A 20,857-nucleotide genomic window follows, 5' to 3' on the forward strand; every position below is an offset into this window, starting at 1 on the left:
TCTGCCTTCAGCCTCCTACCACTCATCAGAGCTCAATGTCTCCAGGAGGTTGCTGGGATTTGCATGGGGGTCTTTGCAGGCAGTTTTTGCTGTGGGGTACAGCACTGATGCCTGGATAAGGTGCTCCTGGGAGTCCTCTCTCCAGGTTCAGACAGGGGCTTGCAAACTCCTGCCTTGCTGTGTGGCCCAGTGAGGAACCTGAAGAGGTGGGACTGAGCTGCCCGGGGGAGCAAGCTTCCTCATGTGGTTGTTTTTAATCACATCAAGAGGAGGGAAAGGATGGTATCTAGTCTGAGCATTGTGTGATTGCATAGTCTCTTTGGATTTTTACCTTAAATCTTCAAGTCCTTTGGGTCCGTGTTTGCTTGGCAGGGAAAGCCCTTTTCCACCAGTCACCTTTGGCAAAAGGGCCCATTGGAGTCCAGCAAAGTTTGGCTCTTTGCTGTTGAAGGAAACCAGGCATCCTAATTAAGAGACTTCAGAACTAGGAAGTCTTTCTACTAGGCTTGTTTCATGGTGGTTTTAATAAGGGTCTTCAAGAAAAGTCCCTGTTAAGGCCATTGGCCTTTCCCCATTGTAAGGATTCGAAGGAAACATAAAGTGGCAGCATTCTCCTCCCATCCTGGGCCTGTTATAAACTGCCACCCATTGGGAACAGAGCAGTAAGAAGGTCCTCAAGGTTTCCCATGACCATCTCTTTTGGTGCTTTGGGAGCTTATGGTGGCCTGGACCAGACACCAGGTGAGAGGCTCCCAATCCAACGCTTGGACAAGAGGAACCTTTGGCTAGTTCATTACTTATGGCTTAATATATACAAAAATACTCCTGCAGGAATGGTAGAAAAAGATCTACAATAATTGTTACCATCTACAAACATTTGTCTCAGTCTTCATGTGAAGGACTGTTCATGTGAAATCTTCCTGTTTCCCACTGGATGTGTGCAGGGATTCAGACTTGCTCCTGTGCATTCAGTGGGAAACAGATCTACTTGTAAGAGAGTGAAAATGATGCAAGGAAAAAGATGTTTGCAATCCTTATTACCTAGTCACTTTTCCAGTTGATTAAAGCACACATATTCGTATCTTTGTAGTCTTGGAACTTAATGGTGAGACAGAAGCCACCACTAAATATAGTATAAATTCTGAAAGAATATTACCTGTATTTACTATACCCATTAAAGTGGGATAAAGTAGGTTAGACATCAATGGGGAAACAAGGAAGGAAGAGATCGGTCTGTTTATTCCATTTTCAGATGTACATGCTCTTAATTCAAAGTGCAGCACTCGATGCAGTTCTTACATTATTTATTATTTATTATTATTACATAAAAAGTTCTCCCACCAGCATATTTGTTTTGTTAAATTATCCATCCAAAATTAAATACAACATCATGTCAATGTTTATGTTCTTCTGCCTATGCTTATAATTATTGCTGATAAGAGCTGGCTTTCAAGTTAACAGCGTGTGGATTGATAAGACAGCCATTACTGCGCTACCTGAGCGCTTAGCTCAAGGGCAAATCGCGTTTCCTCCGAAGCGTGCTACGCAGCATCCCCAGCCTGCAGAACACTGCTGGAGGTGTATTTGTAACTACAAAGTATTGCTGTTTTGCTAGGATATGAAAAAACACTGAAACTGCTGACTTGCAGCCCCTGGGAATCTAATCATGGCTGGTTTTGGGACTGCACAGTGGGGTGCCTCTGGTTTGTGTTTTCAAATCGCCAGAGGGTTTCGGCTCCTTTCCTTTCTGCTCCTCTCTTCTGATCTACGATGCTCTTCTCATCAACCTCAGATAGTAGATGCGATTGGCCTCTGGGTAGGTGACTTTGCAGAGTGGGAGCTTGTACATGGCTGGGTTGTCTGAGGCGAGCAGCAAAAGAGAAGTGCGGAGAAGCAAAAGGGCCACGTACAGAGTGGCAGTCCCACCTGGAGAGGAAAGGGCAGACAAAGGCATTTTGGCATCTCTCTTTGCACGTTTCCTTTGCTCATTTCTGCCTCTTCCTAAACTTTTGCAGCTGATTTTGCTCAAAGGCAAGACATGCAGCTCACAGGCAGATATTTAAATGCTCCAATCCACTAACCAAATCCCACCTACACTGCCCAGCAAAATACCATTTACTGCAAGTACCATTCACACACATTCGCTGTCTCGCTGTCCTCAACACCCTCAACACAGGCATTGAGTCCAACCCTCTGTCTTGCTCTGTGACCTCCACCTCTAGGGCTGACTAGGGATCTGCCAATACCAAGTTCTCGGAGTGGGGGGGAAGTAGCAGATTTAATCAGGTCCAGGTGGGCAAATTGAGTTGATTACAAAAAAATAACTTTTGGAGCTCTAATTTTCCAAGTCTTTCATCTACAGGAAAACAACCCCCTCCCCATGAGTATCCTGTTTCTGGTGCATCCTAAAAGCAGGTGTGCTTAACAGAACCAGCCTCTGCTTGGACCTACACTGTGCTGAGAGGATAACAGGTGAATACATTTAATGTGAAGCTGCTTGTTTTAAATATTTTTTTTTTCTTTTAACCTGCCAAATCAATTTCCTTAAAATATAGTTTTGCTTAGGTCTCTCAGAGAGACCTTAAAAAGAAACAAAGCTTGACAGTACTAGCTTCACCTTTCTCTGAGACCAGTGTGCTTGGACAGCTCAAAAGACAGAAAAAAAATGTGTTTTCCTCGTCATTAAACTAGTTCTTATATTCAGACCAAACTTGAATAATAACAGGGGAGAAAAAGGCCTCAGAAGAAACACAGAAAACTTTAGACCACTGGAATTTGCTCAAAAACATGGCATGCAACTGAATATCATATAACAAACTGAGTTGTTTCTGGAATTCACATATATGCGCATACTCCTACTGTGGATAAGATGCTTTGAAGGTCTTTGAAATCTTATTATCAGTTGCAGAGCCTCTAAGTGCACAATTGAACTGACACAGACTCTGCAAAACCTGCCACTGGCTGCAAAATTCACACTTCAGTACTGTCAAAGCTGTCAAGTAAATGCCACAAAATTCTCCATGTTCTGATATCATAACAAAGCCAGAATACATTTATTTAAAAAACAAAACAAAACAAAAACAAGCTTACCACAGATAGCATATTAGTAAGAGCTGCTCCAGAGTAGGCACAAAATAATGCTGAGAAAAGAAGACAGAAGACAACTGAAGATGGAGAAATTCTTGCTCATCCCTCCAAAGAAATGATCAGAAATAGCAATTCTTTCCAAATGCCCTTTAAAGTATCTTCCCAGCTATGTGTTGTGAGATTAGCATAGGCATATTCACTAATTGTTGAATTTTAAGGTGCTACACCTGCCTGTCAACTAAATTTGGCCTAAGTTTGCTTTGTTTAGATGGGTGGTGAATGAAAAGCACTCTGTTTTGTCAAGAATAGGTGACAGTGGCATCCATTTTATCCATTGATACAACTTGACTTGTGCGTGGTGGGGTATCATGGTCACTCTCCACCAGTCTCTTCTGTGGCTACAGATCACAAGAAGTTAGTTGTAGGACTCCCAGCCACAGGATTTCATAGGTGGAAAAGCAGGAGCTGAGGTCAGAGGCCCAGGGACAGTCATGGAAAGGAAAGCTACTGAGTGATACTACATACTCGGGAACTGCACTCAGTTCAGGGAAGCTGCTGAACTGCAAAATTGCAAATAATTAGAGGCTCAGTGACTCCTTATGCGGGTATTTTGTATGCTTACACTGTGCTTAAACTCTTCCCATAGTGTCTGTCTTTGGCTGCTGATGAGGTTTTGGTTAGATGGATCTTAAACTGACCACATGCAACAGCTCTGATGTTCTGGCACACTTCCTCTAAGGATCTATTAAAAAAAAAAAAAAAAAAAAGATAATCTGTTAAAGCATAGCCTTCTTCTAAGAATTTCTTTCCTGTGAGGGTGACAGAGCCCTGGAATAGGCTGCCCAGAGGCTGTGGAGTCTCCTTCTCTGGAGATCTTCCAAACTCGCCTGGATGCCACCCTGTGCCCCGTGCTCTAGGTGTCCCTGCTAGAACGGAGGTGTTGGACTAGATGATCTCTAGAGGTCCCTTCCAACCACAACCATTCTGGGATTCTTCTCACAGAAACTGTATTTCTGCCCTTTCTATTTTTTTTTTTTATCTTAAGAGTGCATAAAACCCCTTCTTGCATTTACTGCTTGGCCATCCAAAGCTCAACTCCAATGGCAACATTGAAATAACTCCTGTGCAGTACTTGGCTGCACAGGTGTTTTTGGCTTTTTGGCTTCCCTTTTCATACAAGACATGTACCACAGGCAAGGGCCAGCAGATGAGCCTGCCAGGTCAGGGCATAGAACATGCCTCCAATTGCAATGCAGGCAAGCGCACAGTTGTAGTTGTGCAAGCTGAGGTAGATGCTGTCGAACAGTGTTGCCAGAGTCAGCGCTGCAAGGCAAAAAGCAGGGCTGTGAGGTTCGATATACGAAATGTAGTTGTTGTCATTTGCTAGGAGTGCACTGTGTTTTCCTTGGGACACCTATGTGGATAAATTTAACTGGGCTCATGCGCACATCATTGCTGCATGCAGGGAAAGGATGAAGTCAAATGGGGTTCGTTATTTTGGAGCTGTGATGAGGTCCCTGGAGATGGAGTTTGGCCCAGTCTCAAGGACTCTTTCAGGCAGAACTCTTTGGCTGTGCATTAAGTGTGTTGTAGTTAGTCCCCCAGATGTGGTCACTCCATCACTGCCATGGAAATTCCCCAGTGGGACAGGAGCTTAGGGTCTATTCCAAACCTGACCGTGCAAGAGCTTCTGCAGGATTTCTCACAGGCTTCATCTCAGCCAGTAAAAAGGATAGCACAGTATATAGTGCTATCACCATATATCACATATATATCACTGTATATATCGCATAACAGGCCACTGTAATGTGTTCCCAGCTTTTCTCAGCTGGACGTAACTATCGATATCACCTTTAAGATTAATATATTTCCCATTGTGATGCCCTCATTTGCTTTCTGTTCCTCATCACCATGCCTGTCCCCAAATACTTTCTCGTGATCTTTCTTTTCAAGGTCTATATCAGATCTATACAAAACTTGCCAAATGCTCTTAGCCATACAAAATGTGTACAGCTTTGTTTTAAAACTCAGACACAAAGCTTGCATCTTGTGCAAAGCATTTCAGACCACAAATAAGAACGTATGTCTTTTTTTTTTAAAGTAAGTTTCTCAGACTGTACTTACTCAATCACATTTTTTATTACAGTTGAGCAAATAGATAGCAGTAATCTTGCCTAACTTCAAGAGTCAGATTCATCTCTCAAGCTCCTAACAGACCTAAATAAATTATTGGCTAACAGATGGTCCTCTCGAATATGAAACTGGAAAGCGGCCTTACTTGTGATTCTCGTGTTTGTTCGGCCAAGAGATAAAGGGCAGGAGAAAAAAAATCCCTACTATATAGGAAGTATATAAACAGGAGGTACTGCAAACCTTTTTGGCTAAGGGCTAGAACATAAGGAGCCCACAGTGGTTCTCAAATTAGCCAGCGGCACCATAGAATTACTGACTAGAAAAGTTACCATTTTTCTTCTTCACTAAAGTTCCCCCTAGGCTGCTTTGGGAATATGAATTGGCTTTGACTCTGTGTATTTTACTTCTGTAACAAGGCCTCTTTCAGTGCCAGAGCTGGACTGAGGGAATGGGTGTAAATGAGTCCCTCTGTGATTGTAGTGTTTCTTTCCTCTTTTTGTCCCTGACTGTTATTGCCAATGTCCCTTTAACCCCATCTGGACAGCTGGAGCATGTATCCAGATGTGCTTTTGTACCGTGTTTCTATATCAGTGTCACTTGAGACTTGATTTGGGGCAGTCTAACTTCAGGTAGAGTGAGAGGTCCAAGATCTTTCTTCTGCCAGGCTCTCTCTGCCCTTCTGGACATCAGCCAAAGCTGCCCCTGGGCCTATTACAGCAGTATCACTTGTTAAAGACCGGCCTCATTTGTTTCTGGGAACTGTTACTGGTTGTCCATATCAATTACCCACTATGACCCATGCAAACTTGATATCCAGAACTGAATGCCTTCAAAATCACCTTTTTACTGAAATAAGGTAAATTATGTGGTATAGGGAAGCTTACCAGGGGCACATTGATTGCAGACCAGGTGATGTTGGGTGCAGATGTTACAGGCCAGATGAGGGTTGTAGGAAAGAAGGAGTTGTAATATCCTGTGTCAGCCAAATACAAAGTTACCGCAATATTGAAAGGCAGAGTGAAAACAGGAAGGTCCCATTTACTGAAGACTGATGCCAAAGCACTGGACAAGACTAGACTGTAAAGAAAAGTTGTTTGTAGTGGTTACAGGGGCAAAACATCCTACCATGTTGATCATAAGCTCATGATGTTACTGTATACTGCCCAATGCTTCTAAATTTATATGGAATTTTCTGTAAACTGAGCTTCCCTCTTAAGAAATGTGACTGAGTCTATTTAGCATGTAAAGTACTTGGGGTGACCCTCAAATGATTTAGGGATCAAAGAAATGCTCAGAAGCCTTTGAAATGCTGTTTGTGGCTTTGCCCAAAGGTCTTGGCTGTAGAAACTGGGACATACATTTCACAAGACCTGCTTTGCCTAGATGTCCAGACTGCCCCATTTCTGGTTGAAGAGGGTGTCCTGCATGAATGGCCTTTCTGGGAGCATATAGACAAGGTATTATCTGGTCCTTACGGGGTCAGAAAGCATGTGGGATGGAGAGAAAAGCCAGATCCCGTCCTTGATGGAAATGGGCCATGTTCTGTTGATGCTGACCTTCCCTGCTGTGCATGAGCTGAGCTGCTCTTACGGTCAAACTTCGAATAGGAGTGGACATTGCACACTTAAAATTAGAGTTGAATACATTTTTTTCAAGAAGATGGGTTTGAGTCCTAGAAGGTTATAAGCTGGTTCTAATTTAAAATGTATATATTTGACATTTCAAAAGCCACATCTTGTGTCCTGTTTTATTGATAGTATCAGTGAGAAAATGCTTTCTTCTCCCTTTGTAATCTCAGATGAAGCCTATTATTTTATCACAAGTTCAGCTTCCAGAGCAGTTTACAGATTTCCTTGCTTGTAGCTGTGGAAAAAAACTCAACACTTCTGTGAAAGTGGTATCCTATTTTCTCTGTTGAAATACATAATTTCTGCCAGTTACACATCTTGTCAGGGAAAAAAAATTCAAAAATGCCATCTTTTAAACTTGAGATTCAAAGTATCAGTTGGAAAAAAATCTCTGAAATGTCTAATTTTAAAATCTTTCAGCTCTGCCCCAGGTTTTACAAACTTAAAAAGAAAAAAAAAAGTTTGAATAAAAAAGCCTCAAGGAATTTTGGCAGACAAGACAGACTAAACATTCTTGCAACATGTTTTGGGTTTTGAGAGACTGTTACAAAATGACCTTCCTTCAGTGTGGCTAAAGAAATAAAATACGAAGAAATCTTATTTTAGAAACAGTGAAATGCAATAATGATTTTTATCTTATCACTAACAATGATTAAAATATAAACCTTGAATTAATTTCAGTTAAGGCTGATAAATGGATTCCGTAGTGCTGTCAAGGTCTGTATGTAAAAATGGTAAACTTGATCTTAAAAGGATGTTGTCTGGTGCTTGGTTACTTGAAGTATTTCATCCATCTCCAGACTGGTTGCATATCTAAGATGGGGAAGATGGAGAGAAAGCTCCAACTCAGTTCAGCATCTGGCTATGTAAGAACCGTTTGTGTTCCTCATTCTCTGAGAAATTGTCCCTATAGGAACAGTGACTGGTGTTCGGGGTGAGGAGAAGTGACACTTACCAGGCCATGGATATAACCCCCACCAGAGGTAGGAGCCACCAGTAGTAATCGCCTTTGTCAGAATAGATGGCCATGAGCAGTCCCACCAAGAATCCGTTGTAGCCATAGAGCCCTGCTGCGATTGGAAGAAATGGATGCAAGGAATTTACCTTTGCTGAAGGTGACCTGTCCTAGGGACTCGCTGAAATGACATTTCTAAGTATCCTACTCCTGGTAAAGGGACTGTAGGGAAAGGATGAACAAGCAGCAAGGTAGCTACTGTTTGCTCAATGCACACTGGCGTGTGAAAGACATAATTTGGAGCCTGTTGGTTGGTGATGAGTATCTGCAGTGACCTTGGGAACCTAGGGGATTGAAATGATGGCATATCCTAATGGTAACCAGAGAGGTGCAACAGGCTGTTCCTCAGGAGCCCTAGGAGGGGAGCACAGTGCTGTCCTCACCTAACTGCCCCCATGCCATCCATAAGCTGGTTTGCCAGCTTTTAGCTGTGAGCCTGTTACTTGGGCATTTCTGTGCCTGGCACTGTGAAGGTGACACTGCTTCTCCCAGCACAAGAGAAGGAACACTAAACAGAGGGGATTGAAAGACCTCCTTAGCTTAGATTAGCTGGAATGACCCATGGTGTCTTAAAACAGGAGACATGCAGGAAGAGAGTAATCAAAAAAAAAAAATCTCTCAAATCTGCACCTGCAAGCCCCACCTTCTCTAAGCACTTCAAGAACTTCGAAAACTCTTTCAAGAGTCAATGACTGAGAGAGAAGGGGAACCAAGAAGTCACAGCTGGCTTCCCTGGGGCAACATGGAACAGTGCTGGGATGTGCATGGAGCTGTAGGGACTTCTGAAGAGCTGGAGGTGTTGTCAGTGACAGGGGAGATGCTGTGAGGCACGTGAGGATATTTAGAAGTCTGTAAGGGACACTGTAGGGTGCTGAATGTATCATATGATGGGTACAGGGATGCTGTGGGGGCCTGAGGTGTTGATGTGGAGTAGTAGAAGACATGTTGAGGTACAGCGAGATGTGTGACCCAGTGCTGGAAATGTGTTGAGTTCATTAGTTTACCCTGTTTATCTGAGTTGGCTGATCCCTAGCCTAGGCCCTGACAGTGTTTGGTCACTGGGTGCCTCGCTCATGACTAAGACTAAAACTGCCACCATTTTCCCCCAAATCAGTCTCCTATCTAACTTGCTATTAGGCTAATGAAGAGCAAAGCTACAGAAACAGGGGGCTACAACCCATTCCTGAAAACGTAGTGATCAACTTTCATTAAGTGCTATGATGCAAGGTACCACCTACCTGTCCTGACTGAGGGTCAGGGCTGTTAATGTCAAAACGGCCAACCCAGTATAGCCAGTGAGCATCCACCAGGGATTCTGGATGAAAAGCCCCACTAAAATGAGCAGCCCACTGAGAGGGTTATTGACAAGCATTACCTGAGACGTCCCTTGCAACATACCTGAGAGGTCCCTCGCAACATCCAGTCCATGAGCTGTACCACTAGGGGTTTATCTGAAGGAGATCAAATAAAAGCCTTAGTGATAAGACATCATTGCAGCACTCAAAGCACACCCAGCTTTACAGTCACTTGCTGGCTACAGAATAGAGGTGATGTATCAACAGGACTGTAAAACTGGTCTCTGATTTATTACTGTCTGAACATGTTTTGCGTCTGGCACTTGAAAGGCTAACAGGGATGGCCTGGGCACTGCTATGAAGTTTGCAGAGGGATTAATAAAAATCAGTTTATTTATAATGGTCAAAAATAGCCTTTCTTGCTTGGTAGATTGCATAAGATTCTGCTATAAATTTAATGAAGAAGCAGACCCACTTCTGTGTATAATTCAGCTGTAGAGAGGTACTTGGACAAAGACTGAAACTAGTTGGTATATGTATAGGGACATATGAAAAGCAAACACTTCAACTGTTGGGGAGAAAGCTAGATACTCAGAACACTGAGGTGCATCGTATATAGGAGATGGGGTCAGAGTGGTAAAGGTGTTTATTTCCCTAAAAATGGACTCCAGGAACTGAAGAACCTAAATTGAGAGAATAGTTACAGTTCTCACAGTGCTTAGTTTGGCTTATGCAAGATGGGAATTGCTCTCCAGAGAAGACTATTAAATCCAGACAGAGCAGTGGCAAAAGGATGCTGAGCTTGAGTACTCAGGTGAGTTCATAAGGGCAGCGGGATTCATGTGGGGCTGGGGGCATTCTGTGAGGAATTATCTAGCTACGGTGTTCCTCGTGATTTTAATGTGCTGAGGAGGGTCTCAGTAGCACTGCAAAAACTCCTTACTGCTGGTTCTGCTACTGCAAATTGGCCCAAGGTCTCTTAGTACCCAACTCTGGGAAGAGTGTAACCATTTCTGTCCTGTTGTACGGTGTGTTGTTATGCACATGGCTAGAGTATCTGAATGAGAAAGAAACTCACATTGCACATGATAGAGCACCTGCAGTTCATGCAATGTGTATGTGCATCTTTCATTTGTGCTCTTAAATATTAAAATTAATTGAATTAGCTACATTAATAATACATCATTGACTAAATTATTAATTGGGCATTGCACAAAGTGTCAGACTACTTTTTAATCTGAGGAGCCTCTTATTCCTCATCCTTCCTTCTCTTCTACTTCTTTTCTATGTTACACTTGCACTGGAGCCTCCAATTTTTTTTTCCAAGGACAATAGCTTTGATAGAGATGTGAAGAGCTGGATACCATCCTGCCTCCTCAGAATCCCCTGTTGTTGCAGCTTGGAGCGGGTCAGGAATGCCAGACAGCAACTTTATAGAAGCTGGAACTGACTTAATTTATTTCGCGTTACGTATCACAGTATATAGCAATTCGCATAGCAACATCTCGGTAGAGCATCAGTAATTGGTTACAAGCATTAACGTGCTAACATATCATAGGTTGCTAAGCCGTATCCAAGCGCCTAACCGCAAGATTTAAAAACAGTATCTCAGCCCTAGGAAGTTCCTCAAGTACAGGAGGTACTTCCTTAAAAGTTGTTTACCGAAATTCAGTGATTCTGCACGTCAGCCTTTTCAGTCCAGGTTAAGGACGGTCAAAGGCACCCCCCCTGTACAATGTCCCCCTACATCTCCCCCTTTTTCTTTAGATCAAATGTCCCCGAGAAGCAAGCCAACCTTGAGGTGTCAGATTCGGATTACGTGACTAGGCAGTTAACAAACGTGATATTAAAGTGCGCAAACAGGTCCAAGCGATCATTAAACCAACTACAAGCAACAGTCCCCATAGTAACAACATTAATAGCGATTTCACCAGCGATTTTATCCCTCCCCCGATTCCAAACAAGTCAGTTAACCCATCGAGTCCGAAAAACCCAACATCTTTTGTTACTTTCTCCACATGTTTGATCAAGTCGTGGAGTTGTCGATGTACGGCCACTGAGTGATCTTGCAGGTCCATGCAGCACATTCCGTCGAAGTCCTGACACCCATGCCTGTGAGCAAGAAGCAGGAAATCAATAGCTGCATGGTTTTGCAGTACAGCGTGTTGTACCTGGGTTAAATCATCTGACAACTCACTAAGCACAATACTGGTTGCGTTTGCCTGCTTAACTGCCCAGCATGCAAGACGTTCAATATTCCTGTGAGCTCGGGCGGCTGACACCCCAGGACCGAAGAAAGACGCCACTATCACCTCCCAATCACTCCATAAATCAACATCATCAATGCAATCACTACTTACAGTAACCTTTGTACTCCTTCGTCGCCTAACTGCTATTTTCCGGCTCCCAGGAGGCCCATGTGGCCATATCATACTAAGGCGACCGATTGTGCAAGGTCCTCCCATAGGCTGGGCTGGAATGCCAGCCCAGGCTCGATTTCCGCATATAAGAAAATATCCGGGAGGAAGTTTACGAGGCAGGGCATTACCTTTAACCTCAGGGACGGACCCGGCACACCAGTTTTCCCAACTTAAACTATTGCCAATCGGATCTACGGGGGTGGTATTATTAGATAAACGCATTGGCCAAGGCAGTAGCACTGCCTCGGCACTGGTATCCAAGAAAGTGCAAGCAGTAGCATTAAGAGAATCTAGCAACTCTAACTCCTGTGGCGGGTTATCCATATCCGGCTGGCCGTTAACCCACCACTCGAACTGCAACATCACGACAGACATGTTCTTATAGTCACACCAATTGCTACTTGCATTCTTACAATTGTCATCATAGTGAGCCGCAAAAACTGCAGCTTCACTGTCATCAAGTGGGACCCCTACCAGACAGGTCACAAAAGGTGTGCTGGGTGTCGCCAAGCTGGCACAAAATTGTGTAGCATTTAGCTCTCTGGCTAATGTTACCCATATATTTTGACATGATTGGCCCGCACACAGTCCTCTGTCCTGCACTGATAAGCTTGTTTACAGGTTCTTCCTCTCCTACTTCTATGTTCTTGCAGCTGGTGACTTCCCCACGATCTTTTCGCCTTGGTCTTAGTCCGGCTCATTGTATCCATCTTCTATCGGGAAGCCTCTGTTACTTAGATACGCTCCCACTATTCCCCCTTTTTTACACTGATATGATGTACTGAGTAGGCTATATGGATTCAGGTCTGTCCAGTTGCTTAGAGGAATACCTAACACCAGTGCATCAAATTGATCTGCTGTCCCACAAAGCCAACAACTCTTAATTTGGGTATAATTAACAATCTGCCTAAGAAGCATAACATATCCATTATTGTTAAAAGTAGCATCAGCTTCTATAATAGCATCAAAAGTAACATTACCTCCTAACAGCCACAATATACAGCTAATAATAACAGTAACACTTCTTCCTCCCATGTTGTTCTGCAGGCTCACACTTGCCACAACTAGAGTACCGGCTGCTTGCCTGCTTCATCTGATGTATGCAAGTTTGCTTCCAGCCAAGGTTTCACCCATTTTGCTGGCACCCATCTGGTTCCAGCATCTGTAACGATACAAGCATACCCTTTCCCCCAGGTTATCAAGTCCAAAGGTCCCGTCCATTTTCCCGTGTCCCAGTCTCTCAGCATCATCTTACACGGACCCAACTTTACTTCTGTCAGGGCTCCCTTTAGCCCAGCCCTGTGTTTGATCATCAGAGGGACTAGGCTATCCTGGGGTAATCTCAAAAAGTTTAAAACATATTGGCTCTTGCCAATTTTTCTGCAGGCATAATTCCCAGTTCTCCTCCTTGTTGTTTTTTTGTAGCTGGCATTTCAGCGTTTGGTTCATACGTTCCACTATGTCATGGTCCTCAGGATGCAATAGTATGGTGAAAAAATAATCTTTTAAATCGATTATTAAGATGTCCCAATCATTTTGAAAGGTTCTCGATTTCCATTTCTATTCATGTTTGCATAGCTTCAATTTGGTTTCCTCCCCAGAAATTGCTTGGGATTTCCATATATTAAGGAGGCCTCCGCTCCAGTAACAACTGAGGCTTTTACAATTTGTAAGGACTGTTGCAGGTCCTTCTGTTCCAGTCACACTGGAGCTTGGCCGTCGCTTCATTCTTGTTTCCCATGCTGAAGTATTTCCCTAGTCTCTTTCCAAGGATACAAGTCAGAGTACGGCTCCCAGTCCTCCACTGGTGGGGGGGGGGGCGCCATAGTCTGAGTTATTCCTGGCTTTCCTGCTTTCGAATTCTGCACTTTCCTGTTGTGCTTATTCAACCCTCTCTGCTGATATATATATTACACAATAAAGATCTAAAGACCACAGACACAAATAGCACAAACATAGTTTCTATCCAGTGGCATGACCTCACGTAGCTGTGCACTCCACTAGTGAGTTCCACTGTCTCAATTGCCAAGTCCCATCCTCGTTGCCAATTAGGTTGCGAATGAGTTTGGGATTCGGCAATAATCACACAGAACAAAGTGGCTACGGCGATTCAGGTGAAAGCACGTTAAAGAAGCAAAGTATGCCTAATTACTCGTGAGATAATACTTGTCAGCAGGACACTGAGACTGAACATTCTCTCGAGTTGGCAGATTAGAGGGTTGCTGACAGGCTCCCAACTCGGCGGGCGTCCCCGCGGAGACAACGTGGGCCTCAGTGCTGGGAGTCTCACCCGCCCTTTTCTCTCTGCACTGTCTGTTTAAGCCCGGTGCATCCTGCCACATAGGGCCAGTACGTGCCAGCAGGCAGACCAGGGGGGCGGACAAACTCTGCCTTCAGTCACATAACCTTCCCTCCTGGGTGCGCAGGTGCGCACCCCAGTAAATTGTCCCAGTTGTCAGTCTGAGGGTCCTGCCTTTCTCATCTTCCTCCCTCTCGGGTGTTTTGACCTTCAAATTAGTTTAGAGGATGTTTGCAGTTAAGTTGGCTACAAGCCCGGTCGAGCAGTCGCCTTCAACTGCTTTTGGAGGAGGTCGGCTGTGAGCCTGGCTGAGCAGCCGCCTCCATGCTCCTTATCACTCAGACCGGGCAGGCAAACATCTTCTTTCTCAAGGTCTGGATTCTATTTCGCACAATAATTTTATGACTCTACGGATCATACAAATTTCCACCTTTCAACCATACCTCGTGTCAGCATCATTATACAAAGGATACAACACATAATAGAGATGAACATGGCAAATAGAAATAATAGCCCTAATAACGGTTTCTGTCCTCACTTAAAGCATTACAATTCTTCAACCCCCACTTTAAAAGACAGATCAAATTCCCCTGCACCTCCCTCCTGGCTGTTGTCAAGCCCTCAGCAACATAAGTCTCCTTGATCTCATTCGCCTTCTCTTCCTCGGCCCCCCTTCTCCTTTTTTTCAAGGCGATCTAACAAGTCCAGGACCCAGCCGGGCCGTTCTTCAGGCGCGACGGGGCGGTCCAGGAGCAGGGGCACAGACGGTGCAGGTGCCACAGGCACAGATGAGGACGCAGGCGGGGGGGGGGTTGGCAATGGATCTCCAGACACCAGCGGTTTTCGGTGGCGTGGCTGTCCCGGTCCTGAAGTGCTCACAAAGGCCTTTACAGGTACACTGCTCGCAGCTTCGGGAGGCTCACGATCCGGCAGTGGCCCTGTGATGTCCTTTGGGCGATGGTGGGGCTCAGAACCCCCTCGCTTCAGCTTGGGGCTTTGCAAGCGTCCCTTGTCTCTAGCTCATTTATACAGCTCATACAGCTTCTTCGTGCTCACTGCTGCCTCCCTTTTTGCTAATAAGTCCAGCAGCAGTTGTACAGCAGCTTCTCGCTCCATTTTGTATGTACACTGGGGTCTCTGCTTCTAGCCCTTCCCTGACGCCGTCTTTCCGTCCCGGCCCCAGCTTCTTGCCCCCCAACGCCGTCTTTTCCGTGTGCGCAATCACGGCCGGCTTACCTGCTCCGGTCCCCGTCTTGGTCGGATCACTCGGCTGCACCCGTACGTCATCCTCCGGAATCCTGCACCGTTGTGCCAAGTCCCTGTACCGGTCCCTGTTCGGGCGCCACTTGTTGCAGCTTGGAGCGGGTCAGGAATGCCAGACAGCAACTTTATAGAAGCTGGAACTGACTTCGTTTATTTCGTGTTACGTATCACAGTATATAGCGCCCTGTACAACGTCCCCCTACACCCTGGGACAGGGTTCTGGGTGCTAGCTAAGGGAGGGCTTAGCAAGCTTCCTCTATGCTCTTGTTATCAGGGAACTAGACAGGTAGAAGAGGGAGGTACATGTCCCTCAGAAGGGGAAACGGCTCTGGGCTCATTGAAATATTTTTTTCTGATGTATGGTGTTGAGCCATGAAATTTATCAGCAACACTGTTGGTTTCAGACACAAGTATTAACTGTAACTATTCAAATACAACTAGCAGGGTGGGACAGGAGACTTTTCAGAACATTGAATAACAAAAAATGACTACCAACTGCAGACAGTAAAGAGAAAACTCCTGTGTCGAGGGTCACTCTCACACCAAGTGCCAGGGCCCTCCCCACAAGCCAGAGCAAACAACTCCTCCACACAAAGTGAGGTCAACTCCCCTCTGCTGTTGTCTGTAGCAGGGCTTTATACCAGTGCAGGTGGGCATGCGCTAAGGAGCAGCACTCATTGGCTACAGGCTCCCAGCTGATTGGTTCTCCTCCAGGTGTTCGGTTGCTAGGCGTCGGTCCAGTTCCCCACAAACTCCACTTTCTTATATATTCTTACTAAGGCCCCAACATCTCCCCCTCTTTTTTCCAAAAAAGAAAAATTAGCAATAAACATTGCAACATTTACAAAAAACAAATTAACATAGCTGTAATCCTCAGCATTTCCCCTCTTTTTACAAAAAACAAAAATTGGCAATATCATGCATCAAATTATTACGAACAAAAACAAAGTAACATAGTTGCAAACACAACTATGATCATTCTGGTCACACTTTTATGATAATGTTTCATTTTTAAATTCCCAAGACAAAAGAAAATGGTCCCAAAGGAATACACAATTTCATTTTGCTTACAACCACAGAAATTCTTCTTGGAAAGGTAATTGTGCTCTTCATTTCAGCAACAGGAGAAGGAAAAAATCTTGCCCTTTGGAGCTGGGGAGAATGGGGGTCCAAGTTAGTATGGGCAGACTGGATATGCTATCATTTTTAGTTTTCAACCGCTGGAAAGTTCTTCCAGTCACGGAGTCTGCTGCTCTTTTCAGTTCCAGACCTTGAGGAAGCTGTCCCACGATCCTGTTGTCACTGCCATTCCATCATCAGTCACACCTAAGCAACTGACACAGTTATCATGACCGGCAAGGACACCTGCTCTATCGGCTTTCAGTGTATCCCAGACATTGCAGTTGAGGTTGTCATAACCAGCTAGGAGGAGATGTAGCTGTCCCAGATTATAAGCTTGCCTCGCGGCGGACCGCCAGCTCGATCCCAAGATCCAACTACGAGCTTTTTAACTGCAGCAACTTTAATATACGCTATTGGAGCTGGAATTACCGCGGCTGCTGGCACCAGACTTGCCCTCCAATGGATCCTCGTTAAAGGATTTAAAGTGTACTCATTCCAATTACAGGGCCGGAGTCCTATTCCATTATTCCTAGCTGGAGTATTCCGGCAGCCAGCCTGCTTTGAACACTCTAATTTTTTCAAAGTAAACGCTTCGGGCCCCGCGGGACACTCAGTTAAGAGCATCGAGGGGGCGCCGAGAGACAGGGGCTGGGACAGGCGGTTGGGGTGGGGGTGGGGGGGGGGGGTCACTGGCTCTCAGCTCCTCCCCAGGGGACCAGTGCACATCAATTCTAATATGTGCACATCAGTCTCTAATCACTGTGAATTTTGCCACATAGAGGTCGACTCCTGCACTTCCTCGGGTTGCGGCGGAGAGTTTGTGGAGGCAGCCATTGTCTGGGGATACTTGTTCGCCGCGTCCCTCACAACGCGGCGGCTCCCGTTTCCCTGTATCGGCGTGCCATTTTTGCGGAACCGTGATCGGCACTCCGCTGCCTTATGCCCGAACCTCTGACATCTGGCACAGGTCCCATTGAATCCTCTCGGGCCCATATCCTCCATGCTGAATCTGTTGGGACACTTCCTCCTCATGTGTCCTAATCAACCACATAGGAAACATGTCCCATGAAATCTCTTGTCTTCCTTTCTAGACATTCTTTCTCCTTTAATTGCTGCGGCCAAAGCCGCACCATGTATTCTTGCCTTCTGTTCTTCCTCCATCAATGGCGCTCGGGCACAGGTCTCTATCATTTGGACAATTGAAGCTCCTGGTGGCAAAGTAGCTAACAGTTGCTTGCAAGTTTGGTTTGCGTTCTGAACTGCTAGATCCTTTGCCAATATTGCTTTCATTTCCGCAGGCACATTAGGTGCCATATCCAAGGCTTCCTTCAGTCGATCAACAAAGTTGAAAAAAGACTCATTCGGCTTTTGTGTTATTTTGGTGTATGGCAACTGTGGCGTTCCTATTTGTGGTAGGGCAAGGAAAGTGGCTAGCGCTGCATTTTTCGATTGCTGTAATATCCTGGGGTGGAGCGCTGCCTGGGCCTCGGTTGCCCGGTAACGCCCATTGCCCATCAGTTGATCAAGGGTGGCAACCCTTAATGGATCGTCCATACTGCGATTTAGATTCTCCAACTGTTTTTCCTCTAATCTTTCCTGCCATTTTGCTAACCAAAGCATGTAAGCGGTAGAGGAAAGCAGGAGCTCCATTATCGCTCTGCTATCCGCAGGTACCATATGGGAATATTTAAACAGGGCGGAGACCTGATTTCTCACCAACTTATTGTCGTGCCCATACTGCATTACTGTTTTTTGTATGCCTTGAACAAATTTCCAATCGAGAGGTTCCCACCTGGGGCCCTGGGCTCCCATTACTACAGGAGCTGCTAGTGGTGTTAATACAAATTCTCCTTGTAACTGAGCATTCTCTATGAGCCCTTTATACCGTGCTCCCGCATTAAATGTTGGATTAACAGGTGGCATTTCCTCATCATTACTTCCACCTGCAGTGGAAGTGGCTGGGAGCTCCAGCAACAATCCTTCTTCAGCTGGGTCACTTGCTCCAGCTGCTTTCTTTTGAATCTTAGGAGCATCTTTTCGTGCCTCCCACTGCTCCAATTGTTTGTCTACATTTTCCAACCCTTCCACTATAGCCTTGTGGGCAGCCGTATAGGCTGCCTTCACATCTCTGGCCTTGGACCCACCGTCTAGTCGCCGCATTTGTTCTAATAATTCTGTCATTTTCTCTGCCTGTCCCCGAAGTTCTTGTCGCGTTTTTTGAACCACGGCATTATCATCGTCCGATCCATCTGGGATCGGTACTTTAACTGGGTCCACTTCCATTTCGGGCGCTGTGGGGGTTGGTCGCTTTTCCCCCTCCCATTTGGGCGCTGTGGGAGGTGGTCGCTTCTCCCATTCGGGTGCTGTGGGGGGTGGTCGCTCCTCCCATTCGGGTGCTGTGGGGGGTGGTCGCTCCTCCCCCTCCCACGGGGGGAGATACTCATCCACTCCCCCCCATACTTCTCGTTCCGCCAAAGTTACCGGACATGCCTGTTTAGGTGAGGTTACCTTTCTCTTATTATCTATTTTCTTACACTGAATTGGCTCAGTATTGTTGGTACATTCAGAACTTTCAGACCCATTTTCCTTTTCTTCTCCATGGAGCGCTTCCCAAAAGGCGATAGCGACTAACCGCTCAAACATAGGCCATATGAGACGATATATCTTTGTGAGGCGCCACGCTTCCTCCGAGCCTAATTGTACACTGTCCCATAGTTCTTTTCCTACTCGCTCCCATGATTCAAATTTATATGCTTGGGAAGCTTCTTCTATGATTTTTCTCTTCTTACAAAATAGTAATAAATCAGTTAACTCTGTTTTCGAGACCTCAATCTTAGTTTTTTGAGCAAGCCTTACAAAGCGTTCAACAGTATCATGTTCCATTGCTGTTGCAGCAACTTCCACTCTAGATGCGCCAATTCCCATTCTGACTCACCAGGTCGTGGTCACAATCCGCTTTTCTCCAGTAAGATCCCTCGCGTTCTCGCACGATCACGTCGCCCACTATCACGTCGGGGTCACCAGATGTCGAGGGTCACTCTCACACCAAGTGCCAGGGCCCTCCCCACAAGCCAGAGCAAACAACTCCTCCACACAAAGTGAGGTCAACTCCCCTCTGCTGTTGTCTGTAGCAGGGCTTTATACCAGTGCAGGTGGGCATGCGCTAAGGAGCAGCACTCATTGGCTACAGGCTCCCAGCTGATTGGTTCTCCTCCAGGTGTTCGGTTGCTAGGCGTCGGTCCAGTTCCCCACAAACTCCACTTTCTTATATATTCTTACTAAGGCCCCAACACTCCTGTTTTCTCTTTAGAGGAATCCTCCTGTGGCTGGGGATTGCACTGTGGGGTGGCCAAGTTCCCTGCCTGGGGACATCTTGGCCACCTCCTCCCCAGTGATAGCTACTGCTCAGGCAAGTGATATATAACTGTCTCATTTCTTTTCTGTTGCTGTAGTTGGACTGTTAAGGCACCCAGTCTTGACAGAGGACCCATAGTCTTACCCAGCCTCTCAAAGCTCTGTATCCCTAATGATTCTGGGTAACGTTGACCATCTGGTCATATCTGGCCAGTAAAACTTGGAGCTCAGCACTCGCTTTGTGTTTTATAACTACACGACACTCACAGCGCTTATTGTTCCCCCCCAGGCTGGTAATACAAGAGCATTCCCTGCACAATTGGGAGTCAGGTCCCTGCTGTCAGCCCACACATGGATGAGAGGACACTCATTGATCCAAAGCATTCACAAATGAAGCCAAGTCTCCAGCCCTGACGTGTAATACAGGGCACTGTTATAAGAAACATGATGCTAATGACACATGAGTGATTAAGTATAAAAAATTTCTTTTCCCTCTGCTAGATTATGTGTGTGGTCATGGTAAGGGCAAGAGGATGCAGTAGGTTTCCCTTCCTGAGAACGAAACGATTTGGGCTGAAAAGGCAGAAGTTCCCAGTGAGCACTCACTGTAGCCCCCCACTCCTGGCACGCTGACTGTGATATGTGATCCCCATGGGCTGTTCCTACCTGAAGAGCACCAAACACAAGCCCTGTGCTTTCATCCAGTTCCTTTACCTTTCATCCAGTGTCCACACTCTTTCATTTCTCCTGTGAGATACCTGAAAAGCTGAGAGATTTACTTTATGCTTTTCTGCAGCAGGTCCTGGGCTCTGGACTCCTCTGTATACAGCTTTTTCTCACTAGGACGTTCAGCAACAACAATTTCTCCAAGCTCCATCTCTTCAGGCTGAGGATGGAACTGTAAATCACAAAGCCTGAGTGTTAAAAAACCTTTTTGGTTAGTTGTGTAGGTTTCTGCTGTAGTTTAGAGCTCCATAATGACGCTCTTAACTAAGGAGGGGACGATCCACTGGTGAAGGGACATGCATGACCCTGCCTGAGCCAGCGCCCTGCAGCCCATGGAGGCAGTGTGCCTGCTACCTTTATGTCTACCTCCTGGTGCAGACGAGGGTCTGGATGTGACCCACTGATGTCAAAGAGCCATGACACAAAGCTGCAGTTAGGAAGGGGGACCCTGTTCATAGGTGTCCCACAGCATTGCACCTTGATGCAGCTTGTGATAGGCTGGTGGTGGGCTGTGA

The 20,857-nt window shown here is 45.6% G+C and overlaps 1 pseudogene; it reads right to left on the minus strand.

The window, feature by feature from the left end:
* Nucleotides 1-1,765: 1,765 nt before the first annotated feature.
* On the minus strand, nucleotides 1,766-20,493 carry LOC148591571 (urea transporter 2-like; annotated as a pseudogene).
* Nucleotides 20,494-20,857: the final 364 nt, after the last annotated feature.

The sequence above is a fragment of the Tinamus guttatus genome, unplaced genomic scaffold, assembly GCF_059628265.1.
Source record: "Tinamus guttatus ecotype Peru unplaced genomic scaffold, ASM5962826v1 Tinamus_guttatus_pri_ptg000742l, whole genome shotgun sequence".
Classification (NCBI taxonomy): Eukaryota; Metazoa; Chordata; class Aves; order Tinamiformes; family Tinamidae; genus Tinamus; species Tinamus guttatus.